We start from the raw sequence: 25,448 nt of genomic DNA, 5'->3' as shown, positions 1-25,448 counted from the left end.
TAAAGACTTACAAAGGGCTAAAGAAGAGTTAAGGAAACTCGAAGAGGAACGTAAAAAGAAACAAGAGGAGGAAGAAAGGTTAAGATGAGAGGAGGAGTAGGTGTCCCTTGCCATTGGAAGATCAATAGAGCAAACCTCTCGATCCCAAGAACTAGCCATGATGACCCTAGCACATGAAAATGTGCCTCGAACAAATTTTTCCACCCTAGAGGAGGCTAAACAAAGACTAGTGGTAGTAAGTAAGGGAAAGGCCCCTATGCATGCACTACCATCAGCCATGGCTACCACAACCACCTCAACACAAGGAGTCACAGAAGTAGTAGTCAATGAAAGTAACATGATGGCATGGGTGCAATAGCCCCGATGGTAGGAGCCAAGAGACCAGCAAGTAGAGCTAATGCAGAATCCCACCAAGGTCCTAAGGTGCCATGCTTGAGATATCAATCACTTTAGTACCACATACAGTGGGCAACACAAAGGAGTATGATGAGTTAGTGAAAGAGCTCCAAAGTCAATGTGAGAGAATGAATAAGGAGAGAAAAGCTACGCTTACCAAGCTAGAAGTGAAAAATGATGCTTTTGTAGCCTTCTGACTAGAAAAGACAAGGCAAACGATAATATTTACCAAGGAAGTGCAATGTTGAAAGAGGCCTTAAAGGCCAGACAAGGTAATGAGAACCTACATGACATGTACAATGAAGAAAGGAAAAGTTGCATGGCATTAGAGCAACTATGTGCCTTTAACTCCAAAGAAAACAAACATGGGGAGTTAAAATAGTTGTTGAAATGGCAAAGGGATGAGTTGAGATAAGAGCTGCATGCCACAAAGATGCAAAGAGATGAAGATGCCATGAAGAAGATGGCAAATTTGCATAATCAACTCCAAGTAGCACTTCATGAGTATGGCATCCTAAAGGGATAGGTGGAAAGCCAAGGCCAAGACAAAGAGAAGATGCATGTGATATGGAAAGAGCAAGAGCAACTGATAACCATCCTCTCGTGAGAGCAAAACCAAAGTCTCAAACACATGAAAGAGAAAGCTAAAGGATGGGCGAAAGGAATGATACTAGAATCAAGGATTTGGTAGAGTGTCTGGTGCTATCAAAAAGTGAGCGCATAATAGTAGCTGAAGGCAAAGCAAAAGCAATAGAGTCAATGATGCTAGCACAGTATCAGGCTTTCTTAAACACTGTGTTGAATATCACTCAAGTAAAAGGATAAGAAATAATTGATGGGCTCAAAAGGAAACTAGAACTCACAAGGAGAGCATTAAGATATAGTCTACATGAAAAGACACCTAGAGCCAGCACCAGTCTAAGTATGGAAAAGCAAAGGCAACATCTTATCAAGGCAATATTGTCCAGGCAAGAGCTTGACCTGTTGAGATTTGGGACAAGAGCAGCAAGCATAACCCCCTACTAAGGAGCTTGTAGAGCCAATTCTTAAAGAAGGGCCTTATTTTGAGTAGGAGAATGATGAGGAAGAGGGGCCTAATATCCCAAGTCCACCCCCACAACCAAAGTCACAAGCAGAAGTACATGACAAGGACCCCACTGCCCCAAAGAGAATTGTGGAAATGAGGCACAAAAGGAGGAAATTGGCAGAGTTGTCACAAAGGAATCTTAGTACTAACCTCAATCACAGTGCTGCCTGAAGTCCCTATCCCTCAATGTGAAGAGTGCTTGCCAGTTAATTGGGCATGAGAATTGACCCTATGGGAGCAATGTGAAAGCTGCTACAACCCATTCGAATTTATCCTTTCCTCTCTATGATCACTTGATCAAGTATTGTCACCAAGGGTGGTGGAGGAGGTGATCAAGCTTTCAATGCATTTAGGCAAAAGGTAGCTAGAAGAAAGGGCAAGGCAACCAACACTATGGCAGAGGGAACCAGCTAGATACTAGGAAGATAAAGTGATGGATGAGCCTAGATCAGCTACAAGTTATGAATCACAACCGAAGTGGAGAAAAAATATATGGGATGACAATATGGATGCATGGATGGCTTTTTGCAATACATTGCCATATGAAAGGGATAATTTGACCTATATGCCTTACCCAAGGAGACATAAAATAGATTTTGATTCAGAGGTGCATGGAAGGTACGATTTCCACGAATTTACAATGTTAATGCCGTGACCCCTGAGGAGTGCATGACCTTCACTGAAAAATATCTTCACCCATCTATTACACAATTCCTCAAGGAGTTTTCTTCATTTCCAGATCCGGCATTTATCACCACTTGTAACTATCTACATCTCCTAAGAATCCTTCTTAAGCAAAAGCCCACTCTGTAGAGGAAGATGACTACGGCCTCTCTTTTTTTTATATGAATGTGGGCATAGACAGTTATGCTATGACTAGACTCATGATGAGAGCTGCCCTATTGCTAGCCTTTTGTATGAACCTACTAGAGGATATGAGTGATAGCCAATTCATGAGATGTGACCATGCATTTTTTCCCACTACACCTCTGAATGTGAGAGTTAACTTAAAAGACTATATGCTAAGCTGGTCCTTTTGAAGTAAGTCACTTAAGCCTCTACCTAGCTCTGCCCTGCAAGAGAACGGGATGCAACTTAGTATCATCCCTTGTAACAAATAAAAAGATATTTTCTCATATTTAATGTATGAATGCCACAAACACTGCATCTAGGGACCATTAAATCCCTAGTCTCTCACCACTTCATGCACTTTTTAGGGCATGGCATTGTGATAGACATGTCACCCTAAGTCATGCAGAGCATCTCCCTCTTTGACAAACTAGGTCCTCAAGTGTGGGACAACACCTCAGGCTTTCAACCCATCTTAGTTGTTCCACCACCACTTACACAATCCAGTACACAAGTAACGCAAATACAACCCCTAGGTAGTGCACATATTCTATAGCTGTGTAGCTAGCCAACAACTCGGGAGGCCCTCGTTGATCAGTCCTCCACATATGTCACAAGATTATCCTACATGAACAATTTTCCACAAGCCCCAAGTATTATTTCACATACCACCCTCAACCTATCCAACCCATACTATCCCAATGCCATGGGACTAGCACTCAGCTAGGAGGGGGTAATGTTAATTGATGGGACCTAAAATAGGCCGGCACTGGCTCATGCACTAGTCGGACCTCTATCATGCGCTCAACAACCCCACAGCCTCGAGGCCAGGAGCGTGGATGACACATACATCATCTTCCTAAACATCTTGCATTTGTATCACGTCTTGTAGTCCAACTCTAACCCAATTAATACTCCTCAGAGGGAGTCCCAACACATTGCCAAATAGCATGAAGTACAAACATAGGAGGTCCTCCCACGGCTAACTGCCGCTACCTCACTGCAACTCTCCTACACCTTGGGGATTGGCCCCTCGATACGTCGCTAAACATATATAACACATACGAACACAAACTTCTCTCTTTTATGATTCGCGTATTTCCAGGAGATATACCATGCTTCCTCACTTTACTTTCCCTTAGACCCAATGCCTAGCCTACAGCTTGGATAACCTTACTCGCTCAACATTGGTCATATTCCACTAAAAAGCAATTGCCATGCATCCAGGAGGTATTGTCTGATACTTTTAAATTTCATGCTTCATGCAAATTGTGAATGTCCACGTGCTCAAACAATTAAGAAAATCAGCATTGGTGCACATGTGCAAAAGCATTCTTTCAATGAATTTGACTATTCCTCGTATGCAGCGTTGCATGAACCTAGCACCGAGAAACCCTCGTGCTACTAGGTCCTTAATCTTTAAATATCGTCCAATCTATATGGTATGCAAAAAAAAAAAACCAGCAAGATTTTCATCATTTCATTCAACATTTACACGCTTTTCATACACTCCACCCCCTCACCCGTTTAGGTTGTGCATCGTGCATAGGTTTAGGGTTCATTTTCCACATTTTTATTACATAAAAAGCCATAAAAACTCAGTAGAACATAGAGGTAGGACTGAACTGAGGCTAAACCTCATACTTCAGACCCCCCATACATCCACAGACATGGTTCTTATTTTTTCTTAATTTTCGACACTCAAAATCTATTTTTCCCCTAGTTTTTTCTTATTTTTCCTATTTTTCTTATATTTTTTCCATTTTCCTTCATTTTTTAATTATTGAAAATTCAAAACAGGTTATGGGTTGTGGCCCTTAGGTTCATTTGCAGCAAAAAGACAAGTTTAGTTGGTGTGTCTTATGATATTTTTCATTGATATCTCAAAAACACCCAATTTTCCCATATTTTACATATTTACGGGTTTTTCACTACTAATTTCATCCACAACACTTATGATTCTCTGATTTTCTGAGCATAAACAATTGAAAGATATTGAAGACCACATTGCAATACATTATCATCTCATGGGAACAAGACTGCATCAAGCAAATTGCATAAAAACACCATTTTCCTTCAGAAAAATGAGATTACCGTTCTTTGCGGGTTGCGGGTTCTTAGTTGCCATATCTTGGGACTGATTTCCAACCACCATTACTGCTCATGATAGTCCACATTCAGCAATCTTCAATCTTCTTACACCACGGAGCAATCCAGTCTTCATTGGACAAGCATCCATCATCCATTCTTCTTCTTCCTCTTCACCACATGAATCTGCCTTTAGGGGAGAGAGAGGGAGGAGAGAGAAAGACTGAAATCAGAATTCTTCATAGAGACCGCCATTGGAGGAGCGAAGCACGGCGATAGAGTCCACAAACAGAGGGGATTCAAGCCCCATGATCAATTGGGGGGTTGTTTGCAGCAGCCATGATGCCTCTCATCCATTCATGGAGCATTTTTCGGGCGTCATCTTTCTCCACGTTTTCTCCATGTTTTTTCACTCATCTTTCATGCCACGATTTTGTTTGGCATAAAATGCTTCCAAGACCCCAAGGGTCACTTATCACTTGGCCCCACCTCTTCAAATCTTGACCAATTCTTGACCATTTCCCCGTCCGGACTCGGAATTAAGCTCTGAAAATTCCTGGGCATCCGGCTCGGTATCCCGCATTGGCCAGTAACTCATATCAACCCGTACGACTGTCTGAAAAATTATGAAAAATCAACAAGTGCCGCTCGGGTGCCTTTAAAGCACTTTGGCGCTTAAAATCGTCCTAGATCGAGCCGCCGCCTTTGACGTTGAGTATTTTTCCCTTGATATTCATAATTTTTAGCTATTTTTAAGCACTTCTTGACACCAAAATTCCACTCTCACTAACCCCTCAGAACAAGACAAGGCACAAAGAAAGCTTAAGAAGAAGGATGAGAATCTTGGAATGACACAAGGTGCAAAGAAGGCTTAAGAAGAAGCACAAGAAGCAACCCGATGGAAAAAGAAGATCAAGAAGCACGATAAAATTTTTAAAATCAAAAACAGGGCAACAAGAGATAAAGTGCATTTTAGTACTTTGTAGAAGACCGCCAAGCTCTCTCTTGTGCAAGTTGTAAATGAAAAGGCACGTGTAAAGGAGCCAAGAGGAGAAGGGCATATATAAAAGCCAAAAAATTAATGGATAAGCTCGTTCTTGGTGTGGATGCAAACTAGCTCTCTTCTTGTTCTTATTCTTGCTTCTTCCTTATGCATGAGAGAGGGAGTGTGAGAGAGGGAGAGTGTGAGTGTGTGAGAGTGAGGGAGTGTGGAGAAGCTCTTCTTCTCCTCTTCTCATCTTCTCCTTTTTATCTTATCTTTTCTTGCATGCATAGCTATGGAGGTTGGAGCTTGGAGCATGGAGATGGAGCTTGCTTGAACTAGCACTTTAAATCATGGAGCTATCAAAGGATTCAAGGAAGAGGACTACAATTATTAGAGTCATTGATAAGTTCACTACATCCTTGTGTGAGAGCATGCATGGCTATGTGAGAGGTAGCCATTGCCACTCGCTTGAAATTCTTAACTTGATAAGCAGTCAATAGGGCTTGACAGTTACTACTGATAGCAACGAGTCTCAACATAGTAAAAAATGAAAGACTTGGAAGAGCTTAAATATTATCTTGGCATTGAAGTAGTGACTACACCTCAAGGAATTTGGCTACTACAAAAATAGTATGCATAGGATATACTCATCAAGTATGGAATGATGGATTGTAAGCTCATGGAAACACCATAAATTAGAATGTAAAGCTTAGAGTTGATGTTGGTAGTGAGATAGAGAATGTTACCATGTACGGCAAGGGTAGCCTGATCTATCTTACCATTACTTGTCTTAACCTCAATTATTCAATGGGGTTGATTAGTCAATTTATACATAAGCCATGAAAACCTCACTTGGATGCAGTCAAGAGGATTATCTAGTATGTGAAGGGTACTACTAATTATGTGCTATTTTATGAGTTTGGAAAGCCACTTGAGTTGACAAGTTATACAAATGCTGATTGGGCTGGTTGTGCATATGAAATACGATCATCTAGTGGTTATGCTTTTAGTCTTGGAAGTAGTATGGTCAAGTGGAGTAGTAAAAAGTAGCCTACAACTGCTCTCTCTAGCACAAAGGCAGAGTATAGTGGTGCAACCCTAGCTACATGTGAAGTAGTTTAGCTCTTAAAACTATTACATGGCTTAGGTATATAGATGAATAGGAAAGTCACATTGCATTGTGACATTATGAGTAGTGTGCTATTGGCTAGCAACCCAGTTTACTATACTAGATCAGAGCATATAGAAGTTCATTATCAATTCATCAAGGAAATGGTACTTGTAAGAAAGATAGATAGATCTACTTGCTTTGAATTCTGAAGGTCAAATAGCTAACTTCTTTACCAAAATCACTTTAGTAGAGATAAGTTTGTTCAATTCAATGAGCTACCTGGAGTATAGCAGTTGACTTGAGCTTGAGAGGGAGTATTGAGATTCAAGTTCACCATCTACACTAAGTTAGTTATACAATTATAGCTAGTTGTCACCATCTTACATACCATAATAATGTATCAGTCAACGCTTAACTTGAATTAGGGTTTTCTAGTCACAATGAGTGACCAATTTTCATACATTGTATATGTGACTTAGTACCTTTTTTTGTTACACAATGAATGAATAATGGAAGAAGAGAGAGTACACAACTCTCTGTTCATGGTTCCCATTCTTGTATGCCTCTTCCCCTCTCTATGAACATGCCTATGCCTAGCTACCTATATTTACTTGTATATAGGTGGAGCCCCAAGAGATACACCAAGGAAAAGGGAATTCTCTTGCAAGAAAATCTATCTTGTAACATCAACAAGCTTTTATTTCATTCTTTTGATCATCAAAACAAAGAAAACAGCAATTCTTCACGCAGCATCATAGTAGATTTCTTCCACATATTTATCTTTAACAAACTTGCACATGTTCTTCATATTCTTCATTAATAGACAAAGAGAACACAACTTTTGATGGAAAGAAAATCACATAGTATTCATCTTCATTGTCTTCATAGTCTTCTCCCTCATAGGAAGATACAATGTTTCACATAGAATCGACTATCTCTTGCATATGATCTCCCTCACAATAGTATGCTCTCAATACTACATCATATCCTCACTACAATCACTCACAATAATCCTCATTAGGTCGTGGATACACCTCCCAAAAGGTTTGTCAGATGTGAAGGGTCACCAGAGACATCATAGTATCTTGTGAGATCTGGCTTCTGTCACTGTCCTTCTGTAACCTTCTGTAAATCTTTAGCAGTTACTTCTTCACTTCTTTTGACCTGAATAGAGCTTCCATTCATCCTTTTCCTAAGACAAGAACACTTCCCAAAACATCCATACATCCATCATAACACTCAATAGAAACAAACAGAACAGACCCATAGAACAACAGAGCAACAGGACTACAGAGCTACAGAAGCACAGAAGCTATAGAACTTTACAGAAGATCAACAAAACCCATAAAAACCAAAACAAAACTAATCCATTCTCTCATAAACCTTTTCACACATTTCAATCATCTCTCAAAACATCCATTCAACCATCTCAACTACCAAAATAGAACCAAAACAGAACAAAATAGAAGAAAATCAGGCCGTACAGAACCATACAGAGAGAATTACAGAACTCTTCAGAACAACATATTTCATCAAAAACCAACATAAACCCTTTCAAACATACTCAAACCACCCCAAACACTTCAAAACATCTTCAAACTCAAACAATCAACCACCAAAAACAACCATTCAGCAACAAAAACAACAAAAAATCAGCCCAAAAACCAATCATTTCCACACTCAACATATATCCCCACACTTAATAAGGAAGCGTCCTTGCGACCTAAGAAAATGGAAGAATAAAAGCTTTATGATCTGCTAAAAAGAATCTTCAATTCAGCATAAATCACCCACTTTCATCACGACCCCAACATATCAGCTTCATAACCTGGATCTGAAACACATATGAAAGGAAAACCAATAACACAAAAAAAAAACCATTCCAATATTATAAAAACCAAAATAACTCAAACTATTAAAGGATATAAGAGTTCTGTATCCAAATCTGCAACTGCAACCTTGTGATAACCAACTACATCAATCTTCACAGCTTCATCTTCATCAGCTCCACACAATTGAAAAAAACATCACCCAATACAAAAAATACCCATTTACAAATATAGTCTGAATGGCATGGATCCCCAAAAATTGGAGAGAAAAAAAAATCCATTAATAAAGGAGGAATGATACAATGAGGAAAAAGCTCCATTGCTAAGTAGGATGAAGGTATTTCTTCTTAAACTGCATACTAAGCTTTAAACGCTCCAAAGCTTTACTCTCAACAACAAAATGCTGAGGCACATTCTGGAGGAACTGTAAGCAACACATCCTTTCTAGTAAGATGAGGAACCTGGTAGGGAAGGCCTGTGCAAAGTAGTACAGAACATCCATCTGAGCAACAATCACGTCTACATTTGGATTGATGAGCAACTGAGGGATACTCTTTCGAGTATTCAGCTTTGACTGTTGATGCATGAAAGCAAGATACCAACAAAAATGAGCTGCAAGGCGAACAGTGGTATCCTCAGAAGTAGCATGCACTCTGGCAAAATGAAGGTAAGAGTTCGAACATGCTGCAGATGTATCCCAAGACCCTGGAATGAGAGGCCAATTAAATACCGGTCCTGTCACACAATCATGTAGCGTCCATTGTCTTCGACGGAGTATGTCATTGTCATATCCTGGAGTATCTAGCACTGACTGGGGAGGAAGATTGATATAATTAGATGAAGGGGGCAATGGAATAAGAGGAGAACATTATAAATGAGGATAAGATAAATCATAAAAGGAAGGCAAATGAAGGGATAAGGAAGATGGCAAAGATGGAGAATTCAACAAAAAGGTACGAAGGGAATCCATTGAGAAAACAGAAGGAATAGGAGGAACAAAAGGCGGAGGGTCAAAAGGGGTAGGTGATGATGTAGGATCAGCAATAAAAGGACAGATAGTAAAAACAGGGATATGAGGAAATCCAGAAGGGGTAAAAGATAAAAGCGGAATGGTATCAGGACTTGAGGAAAGAAGAGAAATATAAAAAGGGAAACGATACGCCATAAGAGAATAAGAAAGGAGATCACCAGGATCCAAAGGATAGATAGAACAACAGAAATTAAGGTCGTGGAAAAAGGAATCAGTAAATAATGGATGATCATCAATAAAGCTCAACAACTGAGACTGTAATGGCTGGATATCAGATTTATGAAAAACACTCTGAAGATGACGAGGTTCCAAAGCGTCAGCCTCCAAAGGTGGATGCCAAGCATGTCCCTTATACCAAGACATCTGCTCATGATAATACTTCAAACTATCTGCTAAGCAGGAGCTCAACTGAGTGCACATACATGGCTACCTGTAAGATCACATCCCCCACATAAACATTCAAGTCCTCTTCATCAGGAATTTACAGATGTCCGACAAGATACATGAAAGATAATAACGGAACCTCATGGGAAACCAACTCATCCACAAATCTACCAAAAACTGCTCTCAAGAGATCCGCAGACCAAAGATTTGACCACCCATCCTCTGGAGGTTCCAAATTCACATTACTTAAGGAGATGTACAAGGCAAACCTCTGCTGATGATATTTGATCCAAAAGGATGGAGGAGGTGACACCAATTTAGTATAGCGGGTAAAATCTTCCTGCACATAGTTCATCCTCTGCTGAAGGCGTTCCACTTTAGTGGAGAACCCATCGCATAATTTAGCTTTATGGTGCAACTGATCAAGCTGTCCTTTGGAAGATATGACTAAAGAGACAATAGGAGTTGGAGGAGGAACAGAAAGAACAACCACTTTTTGGTTAAGTTCTTCAATAACTTTCTGTTGGGACTCTACAGTTGCCTGAAAGTGTTGCAACTAACCTTCACTAGTACCAAGTTTACTAGCCAAAGTGACCATTTCCTCAAGGGCAGAATTTTTCTCAAGCTTCAAGGATGCATTCTCCTCTTCCAACTTAGCAACCTTAGATTCTAACTCTTGGATAGTTGCCTTCTAGGAATCCATTAAGGATGTGGCACCAGTCATTTGAGTATTAATATCACCGAGTATTGCCCTTTTTGTAGACAAATCCTTCAGTGCCTTAGTCAACTGACTAGTCAAGGAATCCACCTTGTCTTGCAAGGAAGTATAAACACTGGTATACATTGTCTGAGAGGTAAGGGAGGTTTCCAGAGTGGACTGGACATTTGAAACTAGCTGTGAAAGCATAGGTCTAGATAATATAGTATGTAAGGATGAATGCATCTGCTGGATCAATTTTTCCTTCCTTTTGGGCTGAAAATAAATTAGGACAAGAGAGGAAAGAATGAAGGGCACTACCAGGCACAGCAGGAACAAGTGCGGGTACAGGGGAAGCAAGTACAAGAGGGCTGGAAGGACCCTTTGTATGAAGGAGTTTCTTGCGAGAAAATATAACAGGGGACTCCTCATCTTCTGAATTTGGTTGCATAGGTGGAGGGGAAGGGACTGACGGTGGAGGCTACGCCGGTAAAGGAACAGAATCAGGCATTGGTACATCACCAAGAGGAGGTGCAAAAGTGACAATGCACTGTAAGAAAGCACCATAGGAAACATTAATGATATGACCCTTTCGTACACGCTGGAAATGTTAATCCATCTTGGAGAGTAAGAAGCTTGCCCAGTTGAACTTAACACCCTCTAGGATCTTCACAGAAGCTATGAACAATTCCTTGGAAAGATACTTAGAAGCTGACTTACTCATCATAAATCGGTCCTAGAGGAACTAACATAACTGCTTCCATATACTGGAGAAGAGATAGGAGCAATAGAGACCCCTGAACTGTTAATAAGTTTATTGAGAAGCAAGGGGGTAGAAGTTTCCTTCTTCAAGAGCATGACTATCTCTTCAGCAGTAAGTAACTGGTTACCACTGGGCACAAAGGAAGTAGAAAGGGGCAAGCACAGTGCTTCATGGATATTAGCTGTAGATAAGAAGAAGGTACGGTTATAAACCAGGCCAGACTGGTTTTTATAAGAAGTCAAGAAGGAGTAACAAAGCTTCTCATCTACCGACGGCAATGTAAGGGCAACAAATGGTCTGAGGCCTGCACGTTAGATGCAATTTGCCTCTAGAAGGAGAGAATAATCATGGAGTGCGAGGGGAACATGTTGTACCACAATCGGAGGGGAAGAAGAAGATGATGATGCCATTCAGACTATAGCAAAAACCACACTCACAAACTAGGAATCAAAGAGAAAACCTGCAAAACCCACAAACAAAACCACCACTGAGACCATCGATAGGAGAAAGAATTAGGACAAGACTGAATGGACTAAACCACCCCAAGCAAACCACATCCTACCGAAAATTCAACATGACCTACGCACATATGCAACCGAAAGCTTGGTGAATATGGAGTACAAACAGGCACACAAAACCCCATAATCAAGCACACAAAATAAAACAAAAGTGTCACACATATCGTAACCCAGACACTGACCAAACTCCAAACAGAATCATAGACTCAGACTAGTAAAATATACATGAACAGATATGACTGACATCTTTGACCAAGAAAACCCAATCCCCGTAAACGTTCAGGGTCCTACAGTGTGGTGAAGTGGATGGGTGAAACTAACGACTCATTTTGTTTAAATAATCAATTAAGCATAGTTCATTATTTATGTTTAATCCGTTAATGCATGATGAGTCGGAAACGTAGCCCAGCCCCTCTTAGACTTGACACGACTTTACTTGACTGGGTCTCTATTAATGCAGTTCATTGTTATAACTACATGATTTGTGGCACTTGAGTGCATGCATGCGTGACTTCGGGGGGTTCATTTTATTACAAGTGAAAGGTGTCTGTAACACGTGTGCGTGTGTATTGGTGAATGGGTTTCAATTTACAAAAATTAAGTGGGTTATGGTGCAAAGGTGCTCGTGCAACGGCGAGGTTCCTTTTACAATTAATGTTAAGGTTCGTTTTATTACAATTTTATGAAGTGCAGTCTATTGATTTTGTATATGTGCAACGGTCAATTGATTTTAATTACAATTTAAATGTGTGTTATGGTGCAACGTGAGATAGGGAAAAAGAGAAAAAACCTGGCAATGTGTGGATCTATCTGCAAAGTCTGAGACGATGGTCTCGAAAAGGGAGAGACGCAATCCACCGATAATCCACAAAACTAACAAAAGGCCGACTAAGACTAGTCGTCCTGTCGTACAGGAAAACGAAAAAAACAACTAACACATTGACCAAAAAGAAATAATAAAACATATGCGACGTGTGACCAAAGAAAAAAAATGGAGATGTTGGGGGTTTGGGTTGATTGGGATTTAAGATTATGATTGTTTGGTTTTGTGGGTTGTTTTTTTTTTAGTTTGGTTTGGTTGTATTGTTTATTTTTTTATTTTTTAAAGTGTGTTTTGCTGTGTTTGTTTGTTTTTTTTTTTTAGTGATGTGGACATGAAATTTCAACAACCAATCATGAGCATCAAGTGTAAAGAAGGTGATCGGATTTAATTCATTTTTTCAGCTTATTTGTAGGATTAAAAATGATTTTTTTCATTAATTTTTTTTAAATTAGGTTTTTCGCTCCAATTAATACTTTTGCCAATTAAGATGAGAAAATATTAGCAAAATGTACAAAAGAATTTTTAGAATTTTTTTTGACATTATTTCGGTATTTTTATGAAATTTTAAGAACTTTTTTTCATTTTTTACATGTTTTTGAAAAGAATTTCAATTTTCAAATTTTTTTGTAAATTTTTTTTAAATATTTTAGTTTGAAAAAATATGTCAATTATTTGCAAAAATATTGGGAATTTTTTAGAAATTTTTTCTGTAATTTTTTTTTATTTTAATTGATTTTTAAGGAATTTTTAAATTTTTAAATGTATTTTTAGGATTTTTCGAGATTTTAAATTAAAAGGACAGTACTCGGCTGCGTGTGAAGAGCTGATAAGGACTGCATGTGAACGGCTGGCTGCAACACACCACCGCACGGACAAGTCCAAACGCGCGTCCCGCGCGTGAATAGTCGCTAACAGACACGCTCCCACATACACGCACGTGAACAGCCACGTGCACGTGGCTGCACGTGAACAGCTGCTTGCAGACCCGCAAAAATGCACAACAACCGATTGCTGCATGTGAACCACGTGGGGGGGCGCTGAGGGTTTTTGGGTGTGTGTTTTTTCCTGCGGGAACAGGGGCTAGGATGGGGGGTTTGTGTGTGTGTGGGAATGGGGGCATGGAGGGGGGGTTTGTGTGTGTGGGTGGGAATGGGGGCTTGGAGGGGGTGTTGGTGTGTGGTGAGTGGTGGGGTTTGGGAATGCGAGGGAATGGGGGAGAATGGGTGGGTGGTGGGAGGGGAGAGGGCGGAGGCCCAGCAGGAGGAGCAAAGGAAGGAGGTGGGGGAGGAAGTAGGAGAGGAGGAGGGTGAAGGGTGGCGGAGTAAGGGAGGAGAAGGGCGTAGGGTGGAGACAGTGGTGCACCAGGCGCAGGCGGGCGGGGTGGCACCAATAGGCGGGCGGCAGGGAGGGAGGGCACAGGTGGCGGGGGCGTCGGCAAAAGGCGGCGAGGCCCAGGGAAGGAGGGGGACAGCAGGAGGCGCCGAGGGGCGGGCAAACGGGCGACGGGTGGCAGGGCCGTGGCGGAGGGTGGAGGGGGGAGAGGAGGGAGGGGTGATGAAGGGAGGAGGAAGGAGGAGAAGGAGGAGGGAAGGGAGGAGAAAGGGAGAAGAAGGGACGGAAGCAAAAGGAGGGGAGAGAGAGAGAGGGGGTTACGAGGAGAGAGAAAGAAGAAGAAGAAGAGAGAGAGGGGGAGAGAGAAAAGAGGGAAGGGGGGGGAGGTGGTTGCAACAGACGCGGGAGGGGGGGTAATAATTTTTTAAATTAAAGAGAGAAAAAGACGAAAGGCGTGCCCCCGTCCCGCGCGCATGCATGGGGTGGGGTTGAAAAATTTGCAGTGGCGGAATCGGAACAGCACCGGGTACACGTACACGATCGGGGCGTGTTGAGACGCATAAAATCGAAAACAAGCACGTTCATGTGCGGGACGAGTCGTGCGAGACACGTCAAAACAAGGAAAAATTAATATCTCACAATCCGGGCATCAAAACGAAATAGCATAAAAACAAAAATTGTGCAAGACGGCAGGGGGAAGACAAGGAAAAAGTGCAACGGGGGTTCCAAGGGGGAGACAGGGCGTTCACATGCAAAAAACGCAAAAAATGGGTCCAAAAACGCAAACGAAAATTAATATCGAAAGATCCGTGCATCGGAACGAAGTGCGGGAAAAAGGAAAAATGTGCAAAGAATGTGCCCGACAACCTTATCTCATCAAAACATAGTGTCGATCGCGAGAGGACGCGTTCACAAGGGAAAAACATAAAAAAACACACGAAAATACGGTCGGAAATTAATAACAAAAGATCGGTTCACTAGAACAGGGGGCAGCAAAAACAACAACTGTGTGGGGGACGGAGTTTCACAGGTCTGTCACTTTAAAACGCAATTCCGATAGGGTTAGGAGGTGTTTACATGCAAAAAACACCAAAAAGACACTCAAAAACACTTTTAAAAATTAACAAGTAAAAATCCGGAAGTCAAAATGGGGGGGAGAAAAAAGAAAAAATGTAGGGAAAGGCGCAGCGGATACGGCTAGCAAGTCAAATTGGAAGTCTGATGCAAACAAGGTAGGTTCACATGGAAAAATGTCAAAAAGATGCACGAAAAGGTCCTGAAAATTTGCAAAAATTAATATTGGACAAACCGTGCATTGAAATGACACAGAGTTTTAAAAAAAAATGTCAAGAGGAAAGTGGAGGACAGGGCTATCATGTCAGATCACTATTCCGAAGCAAGAAAAGTGTGTTCACATGGGAAACCATCTAATCTACGCAAAACCTGTCAAAAATTAATAATTAAAAAACCGTGCATCGGAACAAGGGTAGGTAAAAAGGAAAATTGGACATTTCAAAGGGACGAATAGGGCTATAGAGGTAGATGGGGAGTCCGCAAAACGTAGGGTGTGTTCACAAGGAAGCACAGCAAAATAAGGGAGAAAGAAAAATGGAGGAGGAACAGCCCCAAGGGAGGGGTGATAGTGGACGGGTGGGTGGGGAAGGGACCCCAGGAGAGTAACAGAAAGTCATGGCATACATGCACAAGCAATGTGAGACATATGCAGGGCAGTATGCAATGTAGACGCACAAGGATGCGTCCCCACACTTAAAACCTTAACGGATAGGGTTAACCGAGCAACAGGGACCTAATACCATACAACAGACCAACCGCTAACATCCCCACACTTAAAACATGACCGTCACCGACAACAAAAAGTGTAGGGTTAGAAAAACTTGGCCCATGTTGTTGAGAATCAAGGTTGACTGTCGATGACACGTCCACTGTCGTTGTCGGCTGCTGCAGAAGGTACCAAGGTATCTTCACAGCACACGTCCTTCGTGGCAGGGACCACACGGCAGCACCCAGGGAGGTAGCTGGTGGATGAATCGCGTCGAGTCAGTGTCATTGATGAAGGAGAGTCACTCAGCTTACAGCACTTAGATGGGATGAGAGAACAGTCACTCGCCCCATTACGGACATCACTCGATGAATAATGATTGAAACCCATATCTCACACCCAGTTTAGGAATTGAACAGGGGGATGATGCAGAGGGAGTACGCTAGGGTGCACAGTTGATGGTGCATCAGTGCGTCCAACCTGTCTAGCATAGGTGCAAGGAGAAAGGTGAGGGAGCCTTACAGTGCAGTGTACAGAACAGGGTGACATGTCCTGTGTTGATGGCAGAGACCCACCCCGTGCGTGCATAGGGAAAAGAGAACATACCTTGCGCCAAAGGTCGTAACGTCCCTCAATCCTCACCTCCTGAGAATTGATTGAAGAAACTCCAGTCACACTCAACTCACCCTCTGTCTCACGCTTGTTTGATAGTTATAGAGAGCAGCCCTTTCCTGAAACCCATTGATGTAATCCTCACCGTCACTTGTGCAAAGATTGTATGCCTTGTGCGCATATGATGGTGCAACTGTGCATCCCGCCCTGTGCCGTCATACGGTGCGAGAAGGAAGGCCATGGAGCCTTATGGTGCAGTGCACAAGAACAAATTGTGCTTTGTGCATTGAGAGGCCCATCCCGTGCGTGCAACACTCCATTCACACATCTCACCTTTCATTTGATTTGAAGGGAAAAGACTGGTCACTCGCCCCACCCTCTATCTCACTCTCTGTTGATAGTTACAGAGGGCAACCATACTCACTTCCCCATCCGGTTAGGATGAAAGCTCGCGTCACTCGATTGTTTGTCGATGAAGATCGTGTTGTCAGTTGTTGAAGAGGCGTACCCAGGGAAGTAGCCATCAGATCGAACGTTGTGTTAGATAGGACATGGCATCTGCTAGAGAACTATCAAACGCTCTACAAAAAGGCACAGGACACAGCGTACCAAGGGGGGCAGCTTCGGAACTGGATCCTGGGGATGTCAATTGATGAATCCACTTTCTAGGCTGCTGGGTGTTGCCACCTTTTCCACATCCAGCTTCCTGCCCAGGGTGTTAAACACCTTTTCTTGGAACGAGACCTGCTATGACATGGAATTTTTCCATTTTCTCCCATAACAGATTTTTTTCTTTTCTTTTTTTTCGTGTTTTGTTGTTTTTTTTTTCTCCTATTCCCGAGGGTGTCTCCACCTTTTCTCGAAGAATAGGTCGGCATGACAGGGACCGAAGTTATTGTCTCCCATGACCGATATGTTTTTTTTTTTCCTTTTTTTTTTTGAATTAAGCAAGGGAATGGTGGAAACACCATTTGTCAGAACCCACCTCACCACTGCCGCTGGTGGAAAATAGAGGATACAAGATCAGGGATGAAAGGTGGGGCTGAGGGGACAGAGGGTTGCGTCCACCTCATCAAGAGTAGCTGAAGAACGGCTATCAGAAGTAGCATCATAAGAGTGACAATGCCAAGCCAACGAGGGAAAGGACCAGGTGACCGTGATTGTCAAGATCCCCAAGGAGGAAAGTACTTCTTCAGGCGATATCCATTGATCAAGAAGGGATCATCAGAGGCATCAACGGTCTAGAGCCATTAGAATTGACAGCAAGTATCTTATATGGGCCCATCCACCACTGTTGGAGCTTGCCAAGAAACTTGCCAAATCGTGAATCATAGGCTAGGACCAAATCACCTTCTTTGAACTCCTTGTGCTTAATGAAGCTTTCATGGTAAGCCTTACGTCGAGCTTGCGTGGCTTCCATGCACTGTAGAGCCATCTTGCAAGTTTCGTCCAAACATTCCAAGTGCAGGAGACGGTGTTGCAGTGAATCATCGTCCCCCAAACGCTCTTTGATAGCCATTCACAAAGAGGGCAATTCCAATTTAACAGGGAAAATAGCTTCTATACCATACACCAGCTGGAAGAGTGTATGTCCTGTAGTTGCTTTATGGGAGGTTCTATATGCCCAAAGGGCCTCTGTAAGTCAATCATCCCAATCACGATGATGTGCGGCAATTGTTCTTGTCAGGATTGAGCAGAGGATGCGATTGGTGACTTCGACTTGGTTGTTGGCTCTGGGGTAATAAGGAGTGGACTTGCGATTTGGCGGATCTTATATAGCTCTGTCAACTCTTCCATGACTTTATTAATAAAATGAGTGCCTCTATCACTTACCAACTCTAGGGGACTGCCAAAACGGGTGATGATATTCTCATACATGAACAGGGCCACGCTGTTACCATCGTCCCGCTTTAGGGCTTTAAATTCACACCACTTTGTGACATAATCCGCATACCAAGATGTATCTGTTGTGCTAGTCGATGCCCCACTTCTCGAACGGCTTCAAAGGAAGGATAGGTTCCAATGGCATAGCACTGGTCTTGGTGGGTTTTTCCATCCTCTGACAAGCATCACATCGCTTGCAGTAGTCATATGCATCCTTATGAATGGTCGGCCACCAATAACTTGCTAGCAGAGCCTTCCTGGCTGTAGCTTCTCTTGCAAAGTGGCCTCCACATGGCTCGTCATGGCAAGCCTTCAAAACAATCCCAATCTCATCTCCTGCAACGCATCTTCTGAGCACTTCATCTTTGCATTTCTTGTATAGTGCACCGCCTAACAGGGTGTAGGGGGCTGATTCTATCATAAGCTTCTTCCTGTCCCGACTAGAAATGCCAAGAGGGTACTGTTGGGTTGCCAGTAGATTGCAATGTCTGCATACTAGGGGGTTACAGTTTCTACCAAGAATAGGGAAGCATCAGGGAGATCTGGATCATCCTGCTCCTCGTCTGCAGTCTATGGGATACGTGACAGATGATCGGCCAGAACATGGGAACGACCAAGTTTGGTAATCACCTCAAAGTTGAACTCCTGTAATAGAAGAAGCCATCTCATCATTCGTCCTTTCATGTCTGCTTTGTTCATCAAGAAGGATAGGGCCTCATGATCCACATAAAATTTAAAGTGGGTAGACAGTAGGTAGTGGCGAAACTTCTCTAGGGTGAACACCATTGCCAAGCACTCAAGCTTTGTCACTGTGTAGTTCCATTCCCTATTAGTGACCTTTTGGCTTGCATAATATATCGGTTTATCTAATTCAAAGAGGCCCTTTTGACATAGGACAGCACCTAGCCCTTCAACTAATGCATCAGTGTGCACATGGAACTCCTTCGTCCAATCAGGAGGTTGCAGAATGGGTGCCTCAATCAGACACTGCTTCAGAGTGTTGAAGGCTTTGTCACATTCTTCCGTCCAAATAAACTCTGCATCTTTCCTCAAAAGCTTGTGCAAGGAGGTTTCCTTTGTTGCAAAATGGGCTATGAACCTTCTGTAGTAACCCACATGGCCTAGGAATCCCCTCAACTGTTTAAGGTTGGTGGGTGCTGGCCCAACAGAACTCGAGAAGAGACCCCAAAGATGCATTTGTTGAGGTTGAGGGAGATCCCATACTCCTGGCATCGGTTAAAGCATTGTTCCAAATGTCCCCAGTGTTCACAAATCAAACTATAGACACGGAAGTCATCCAAATATACCTCAATAAAGTCGTGCAGATGATTTTGGAATGCGGCCATCATGACTCGCTGGAAAGTAGCAGGGCCATTACAGAGTCCAAACGGCATCTCGGTAAGCGTAGGTCCCCCATTTTGTGGTGAAGGTTGTTTTGGACTGATCTTCTTCTGCTATCTGCACTTGGTTGTATCCACTAAATCCATCCAGAAGGGAATAAAGCTCATGTCCTGCCACTGTGTCCAACAGTTGGTCTGTGAAAGTTATAGGAAAGTGATCCTTCTTGGTCTTGGAATTCAACTTGCGGAAATCCACACATATACAAAGCTTGCCATTCTTCTTGGGTACAACCACGATGGGTGAGACCCATTCACTATTTGCCACTGGATATATGAATTCAGCTTTCAAAAGCTTCAACAGCTCTGCTTTCACCAATGTGGAATAATTCGGGGTTCATTCGCCTCTGTCATTGCCGTACTGGCTTGGCATTAGGCTCCAAATCAATATGATGCTGACATATTGTGGGATCAATCACCTTTAGGTCTTTGTAGGACCATGCAAACATGTCCAAATTCTCTTTCAACAAGTTGTACAAGGTTGACAACTCCTCTTCTGGTAGGCTGCTACCCACCTTCAAATGGCGTTCAGTGCCATCTGCATCCACAAAGGTTAACTGCCTTTCACCTTCTAGTTCACGAATGAAGGTCCCATGGCTCTGCCTCTGCCTCTGCCTTCTGCCTCTGCCACTGGCTCTGCTATGGCCATGTAACAGGGAGAGCAGTACATCCATGCTTCTATCTCACTGTCAGAAGTGATTTCGGAGGGAGTTCCTGGATTAGGCAGGAAGTTTTCACCCATTGATAATGGCTTTGCATATTTTGGGAGTTGGCTTACAGTACCTACTGTTAAGGAACGTGCCTCTATTTTCTTAGAAAGAATCTGTTTGACAACATCTTCTTCTGCTGATGTTCCATCTATAGCCTCATTGGGGGAGTCAGAAGATAATTCCAAGGAGGTGGATCCATGTCCTTTTTGAGCACCATATAACTTCAGCACCACTTTATTAGGTCCTCTACCCAGGGTCAAGGTTCCTTTGAACCAATCCCTCCTTGCTCTGGCTTCAAAATGCCATGGTCTGCCCAGTGTCAGGGGGTAGGATGTACCATAAGATTTTGGCTTCACCACCAGATAGGTTAGCCAATAATCTTTTCCAGCCAATGTAGTCTTCACATACGGGAGAATGCCCAAACTCTTGATTCTGCTCTGATCCACCAGTCTGATGAGCCATTGGGTTGGTTGCACACCTTGTAGGCCTAGATCCTTCATTGTCACATCCGTCATAATGTTCACTGATGAGCCACCATCAAACAGTGCATTTGCAATAAAATAGCCTTCTATCCACATACCAGTCTCTGGGGTACCCGGATCCAGGAAGGCGTTAGCCATATCCACTTCTTTTATAGGCTCTGGAGCTTTGTTGGACTTTGTTGCTATTAAGGGAGAAATCCTTAATCCACGTCTTCTTGTCAGTATACTTTTGACCCTTTTTCAGCAAACTGGGAGACAACATCAACAATTGTCGGAATGTGAGGCTTGGTCTAAAGGTATCTAGATCTCTAACGAGATCATATTCCTTAATAGGATCCACTGGCTTCTCTAACCGGTTAGGGAATGGGGAAACACCCATTTTCATTTTCCCTTTTCCTTCCAACAGGGGCATCATGGGGACTTCTTCTGCCACTTGTGGCACTTCCTCCTCATCTATCTCCTGGACCTCTGGTCCTGTCTCCTTTGCAGTGTTTTTCACTGGGGCTGGGTTTGGACAGTCTTTTGCAGTGTGTCCTTCTCCTTTGCATCGACTGCATAAGGGCTTGTAATCCACTGACCTTCTGGGATTTGGACAATTTGGTGAAATGTGTCCCTTTTCTCCGCATCTGTAACACTCCACTTTTGATCTTTGACCACCGCCAGACTGTCTTCCTCTGTAACTTTGGGATGGAAATCTTTTGGGTCCAAAATTAGGACCAAACTCCATAGGCTTTGGGTCAATATCCTGTGTTGTCATTTTGGATTCTAGCAAGTTGAATCTTGCATCTTCTTCCTTCCTTCTCCTATCATGCATATCCTTCAGAGAGCAAATATCCTCTGTATGGTTCTTCCGCAAATAGTAGGAACATAAGGCTCCATGAATGGTTGGTTTTCATGTACATTTAGTGGCTAAATGGCCTGCTTGATGACACTTATCACACCAAGTATTTGACCGCATCACATCTCTTCCTGCTCTTGCAATGTTGGATATGCTAGCGGTATTCACTTTCAGCGTCTGTAGCTGCTCTGTAATCACATCCATCAACTCCTTTTTTATATTTGCAACTGAGTTGGATAAATAATCCTTCAAGCTTTCTCCTCCTGAGACACTGGCAGTAGGGTTTTGAGGAGTCTCTGTAATCACTACATAAACAGGTTGGGCTGGTGCAGAGGGGTCTCTATTCTGATTTTGAGTCAGAACTCATGTTTGAACTATCGACTGTTGGCTCCAGTTGGTAGGGTTCCATTGTTGCTGGCTGATTTGGCATTAGGGAATTTGGTTGGGACCATTGTTGTTGTGGTTGAACCATCATTTGAGGCATTGATTGTGGCCACTGTAGATTTGGTGCACTGTACTATGATACTGGGGGCATCTGTTGGTAGGGGTAGGGGATAGTCCCTAGGATTGCATTTGGTGGGTACATCATTCCTGACATCAGAGGAGGTAGGACTCCTCTTCCTGGATTCATCGCCAATCTAGCTTCCACTTCATCGTACAGTCTTGCACCTTCTGTGCAGCTTGCAGTGTGGCTGGTCTTTGCAGCTTCACAAACTTACGAACTTCTGGTTGTAATCCTCTGAGAAACACTCCCTTCTGAATGCCATCATCTAGATTATGGTTAGTCCATCTCTTCAAGATGGATTCCATTCATGAGACATAAGCTTCTACTCTTTCTCCGGAGGACTGACTTAAATTCATAAATTCATCTCGCATCCACTCTTCAAAACCTTCACGCCTGAATTTAGTGAGGAAGGCCAACTTCAGGTTATCCCATGTGCCAAAAGTTCCTGCTGCTTGTCTCTCATACCACTGAACGCCGCACCCTTGAAAGTGGCGGGGAATATTGCTAACTAATGCTCAGGGGTTCTGGCATTGTTAGCCACACATGCTACCATAAACTCTGCTACATGAAGATCGGGGTCTTCATTGTACTCTCCCTTAAAAATTGGCAACGGGACTACATTCGTTGGCCTGTCATCAATATTTCCAGGACGGATCTGGCTTGGAAGTGGACCTCCAGCAACAGCAGGAGAAAGGGCTTGATGTGCCATTGGGACTTCTGTAAAGAGTGCTTTTAGGGAGTCAAAGGAAGCTTCTGCTGTGAGCTCATTCTCAGCTTTGATTTTTGCCTTCTCTCTTCTCACGTACCTCTGGACTCGTTCTAACGCTTGCCTCTTTATTGCGTCATTCATCAGGGGGTTGGCTCCACTATGTTGTTAGTGCTCCACAGAGGGATAACAGAAGGCTTCAGTCTCTGGAGGACTCTCTGGCCAACATTTCTTCTACTTTTTCCTTTTCAATGTCTCTGAATTCTGCTTTCATGCCATTGCACAGAGGAAGGTATTCAGTTATGAAGGTGTCAAAATGCATACGTCTAAGCATTGTGGTGGTGCCATCATCATAGTAATGCCAGCTTCTGATGGTTTCAGCAGTGTATGTTGTAAAGAACACTCTGTCTACCAACTTCTAGTGGGTTGCCAATTGGACAAACAAAAGATTGTCAGAACACCAAGCATCCCACATATCTTACTATTGAGCGTCTACGAACAAATTCAAACTCTGTTCCTTCTTATTTTTGTGAACCTCTAGAGACCAAGACTCCTGAAGCTTCTTCACAATCTCCCACTTGATGATGTCTGGAAACTTCTCAATGAATTTTAAATCTTCCATGGATGGTCATTCTCTCTGTTTTTGCTCTTCAGTTTGTTCCCAAACAGTTTGCCACCAAGATGCAAGTTTCTGATGCTTCAACAGGAAGAGGAAATAGTCCACCACATAGAGCATGCATCATGATGGTGATGTGTTTCCGCCATTGTGGGATGAACTTCTTGTGGAAAGTGGATTTGATTATGAGAAATTCCAACTCTTCAGTGGAAGAAGGAACTTTACAAACATCCATTGAATTCTTCTCTTCTTGGCAATGCCATTTCCTTCATTTTCAGCCTCTTCTGGTGCTTGTTGATGGCAAGTTTCCCTGGCTGCGCACCAAAAACATGGAGCTCCAAGAGAGACACCAAGGAAAAGGAATTCTCTTGCAAGAAAATCTATCTTGTAACATCAACAAGCTTTTATTTCATTCTTTTGATCATCAAAACAAAGAAAACAGCAATTCTTCACGCAGCATCATAGTAGATTTCTCCCACAGATTTATCTTTAACAAACTTGCTCATGTTCTTCATATCCTTCATATTCTTCATTAATAGACAAAGAGAACACAACTTTTGATGGAAAGAAAATCACATAGTATTCATCTTCATTGTCTTCATAGTCTTCTCCCTCATAGGAAGATACAATGTTTCACATAGAATCGACTATCTCTTGCATATGATCTCCCTCACAATAGTATGCTCTCAATACTACATCATATCCTCACTACAATCACTCACAATAATCCTCATTAGGTCGTAGATACACCTCCCAAAAGGTATGTCAGATGTGAAGGGTCACCAGAGACATCATAGTGTCCAGTGAGATCTGGCTTCTGTCATTGTCCTTCTGTAACCTTCTGTAAATCTTCAGCAGTTACTTCTTCACTTCTTTTGACCTGAATAGAGCTTCCATTCATCCTTTTCCTAAGACAAGAACACTTCCCAAAACATCCATACAGCCATCATAACACTCAATAGAAACAAATAGAACAGACCCACAAAACAACAGAGCAACAGGACTACAGAGCTACAGAAGCACAGAAGCTACAGAACTTTACAGAAGATCAACAAAACCCATAAAAACCAAAACAAAACCAATTCAATCTCTCATAAACCTTTTCACACATTTCAATCATCTCTCAAAACATCCATTCAACCATCTCAACTACCAAAACAGAACAAAACAAAAGAAAATCAGGCCTTACAGAACCATACAGAGAGAATTACAGAACTCTTCAAAACAACATATTTCATCAAAAACCAACATAAACCCTTTCAAACATACTCAAACCACTCCAAACACTTCAAAACATATTCAAACTCAAAGAATCAACCACAAAAACAACCATTCAGCAACAACAAAAACAACAAAATTTCCACTCCAATATTCTTTTTGAGAGCAAACTTTGGCACTCTTTTGATTGTAGTTTGTGGATTGCTATACCCTCTTTTAATCTTGTCCTTTTAGCTCAATTTTGGGCCTATTTTGTTGTAATTATAGCAACCCATACTCTTGTAGTTTGCAGTCATTTGCAATCATTATGGCAAGTACTTCTCATGCATCAATCAATAATGCTAATTTCAAAATTGAAAAGCTTGATGGTAATAACTTCCAATATTGGAAGATGCAATATGGCAAGTGTCGATACATAAGAAGCAAGTTAGGCCATTGAAAATAAGAAGCATAAAGACAAAAGGTTGGGATAGAGAATATCAAGATGAGCTTGATGAGTTATGCAAATCTACTATCATATTGTCTTTGGCTAAGTAAGTGCACTTCAATGTTATCTCTACATGCATATAATTTATGGAAGAAGATCCTTAATATTTATGAAAAATAGAGTCATGCATCTCAATTGTATTGGTTAAAGAAGATTTGGACCTTCACATGAAGGATGGAACCCCTATGTCTACTCATTTAAATGATTTTTACTCTATTTCCAGCCATCTTGTTTCATAGGACATCAAGTTTGAGAATAATATAAGTATTTGTTCTTGCTTGTCACATTGCATGAGTCATGGTATATATTTTGTATTGCTAT

This window comes from Lygodium microphyllum, chromosome 3 (genome assembly GCF_053477565.2).
Source record: "Lygodium microphyllum isolate KBCC chromosome 3, Lygodium_microphyllum_v1.1.10, whole genome shotgun sequence".
Lineage (NCBI taxonomy): Eukaryota > Viridiplantae > Streptophyta > Polypodiopsida > Schizaeales > Lygodiaceae > Lygodium > Lygodium microphyllum.
Note: the sequence above shows the minus strand (reverse complement) of the source record.